This window comes from Octopus bimaculoides, chromosome 15, assembly GCF_001194135.2.
Source record: "Octopus bimaculoides isolate UCB-OBI-ISO-001 chromosome 15, ASM119413v2, whole genome shotgun sequence".
NCBI classification, from domain to species: Eukaryota; Metazoa; Mollusca; class Cephalopoda; order Octopoda; family Octopodidae; genus Octopus; species Octopus bimaculoides.
This window is the reverse complement of record NC_068995.1, coordinates 45,962,088-45,964,934: the sequence shown is the minus strand read 5'-3', so window position 1 is coordinate 45,964,934 and position 2,847 is coordinate 45,962,088. Positions and strand designations below refer to the sequence as shown.

General features: G+C 40.4%; 1 protein-coding gene across 1 annotated transcript in view; it reads right to left on the bottom strand.

Moving 5' to 3' along the window:
* The window catches only part of LOC106874437 (retinal homeobox protein Rx1), a 58,139-nt gene that overhangs the window by 1,270 nt on the left and 54,022 nt on the right, over window positions 1–2,847 (bottom strand). The window lies entirely within an intron of this gene.

Here is a 2,847-nt window from a genome sequence, read left to right as displayed (position 1 = left end):
ATATATATATATATATATATATATATATATATATATAATTGAATGTATGTATATGTACACACAGACATACATATCAAATGATTTGGATCGTGGTTATTAACTCGGTAGCTTCTAGTATGTAATTGAAAAGCAGTTTACACTGTAGTAACATTCATAAATTAATTGCTTAATCAATTTCAATTGCAGCTTATTCTATTATATCATGACATGATACCCATCGGATGCGTTTTTGTGTGACGTAATGCATGAATTATGAATAAAACACCTTGCTATTGTAACATATGTTGCATATATTTAATTGCTATTGTCCCTTCATCACATATTATGTTTGTGTATGTTCTTCATTAGATTTATTCAACCATTCGTTGAACAAAGATCGACAAAGGTAGTACCAATTTAAGTGTTGGTATTTATATAGAGAACGAACGATAGCGTACTCAATAAGGGTGGTAGAATGCATAATTCAGAGCGATTTATGAGATTTCTTTTTTTTACATCTGCTTCTTCCTACCAGATGCTGTGGTCATACCGGGGCAATGTCATTAATAAGAATGAACAAGCTCCATCCTCTTTACTGATAATCAAAAATCAGTTGAATATATTTCACATCAGATAGATGAGAATTGTACGAGTAAGAGTAATTGAATCCAGTATTAAAATAGTACCTTATTTTAATAAAACCCGGAAGGATGAAAGACAAAGTTATCCTTAACAGAATTTGAGCTCAGAGCATACAGAAACAGAAGAAATGCAACTAAGCTATTTTGTCCAATGCGTTAACCTTTCTGCGAATGCTATAGCATATAATGAAAATGGTTGATAAATCATGTTTAGAAAAATTATTCTGGAAGTCACATGGGAAAAATAAAGAAGTGCTTGTGGAAACATTTAAGAAGTGGTGGGGGAATAATGAGACGGGTTTAAAGGAGACAGACATCTAAAGGCACGGAAACAGGTGAAGTGGACAAATGGAAATAAAAAGACACTTTGTAAAAAGGAATAACAACAGAATGGGGACAGATAAGAGGGGACATTAAAAATAAACAGCATGAATTGTTAAAGAAGGCATTGGGCATTGAAGAACAATTTTGCCAACAGCTAAACAGGCTTAACTTCCAAACTAGGGGACAGTGAAAAGGGGAGGACATGTGCGACTAAAAAGAAGAAAGGAGAAAAATTAGTAAATATTGCAGTTTAAAAGAGGGACAGTTTAAAAGGTGAACAAACCTTTCATAAGACAGAATAAACAGCAATTTCACTGGGCTGCGAAGAGAAGAGACAGGCGGAGAAAGTATGTGTGTGTGTGAGAGTGAGAGGGGGGAGGAAAGGAGAGAGAGGGGGGAGGAAAGGAGAGAGAGAGGGGGGAGGAAAGGAGAGAGAGAACAACTGTCGTCTACTTTAATGAATCTGCTCACCTTAAATACTTAAATAAAATGAAATAAAGTAAAATGAAATAAAGCGGGTGTTAATTCTGCCCGGGTATGAAGTAGAAGTCTAATTGTCTGAAAACTAGTGATTTGTGGCCGATTAAGCCAAGTGGCTCCACCCACTATATCATTGTGTCAATAAGTAGAGGGGTGTCCGGGTAGGGGGCTTCGAGAGTTGTAAGGTCGTACGGGTAGATGGGTCAACAGAAAGGTCACCGTTCTATTATTAGCAGCGTCGTTACTGTTTGTATTGTTATTCTTGTTGTTATTCATTTATTGTCATCACCACGTCGTCGTCGTCGTCGTCGTCATCATCATCATCATCATCATCATCATCATCATCGTCATCATCATCTCTTTCAACGCCGCCATTACAATTATCCCCGTCACCACCACCAACACCACAATCACCATTATCACCACCACCACCACCACCACTACCATTGTCATCCTCACCATCATCATCACCATTATCATCATCGTTGTTGTCGTCGTCGTTACCACCACCACCACCACCACCATCACCACCACCATCACCATCATCATCATCATCATCGACATCGTCATCATCATAATCAACATCTCAACACCGCCATAATCATTATCACCGGCACCACTACCATGGTCATCATCATCATCATCATCATCATCATCATCATCATCATCGTCATCATCATCATCATCATCATCATCATCATCATCATCGTCATCATCATCATCACCATCATCATCATCATCATCATCATCATCATCATCATCATCATCGTCATCATCATCATCGTCATCATCATCATCATCATCATCATCATCATCATCGTCGTCGTCATCATCATCATCATCATCATCATCATAATCATCATCATAATCATCGTCATCGTCGCCGTCGTCGTCGTCGTAGTTGTGTCATTATCATTTCCCTACCACCACCACCACCACCACTGCCATCATAAACACCATCACTTCTATTAGTGCCACCACCACCACCACCAAAACCACTACAACCGTAGCTGACACCCACCACCACTACCACCTACGTTGGCACTATCACCACCACCGCCAGCATCACCACCATTATCGCCGTCGCCAGACATTATTACCGTCGACACCACCACCATCTTCACCATCCTCACGATCACCTCCTCTACCAGCGTCATCACTACCATCACCATCACCATCACCACCATCCCTGCCCTTATAATCGGCATCACCACCAACACCACCACCACCACCACCACCACTATCAGCAACCACATCATTACCACCGCCACCACCAACAACTCCTCTTCCTTTTATGCCGACGCAATTGTTGTTGTTGCTGTTGTTAAGAAAATTACCCGAACGACAACAAATACAAGGGGTGTATAGGGCGGTGGGGGCTTGCTGTTACGCCCATAGACACCCACCACACACACACACACAC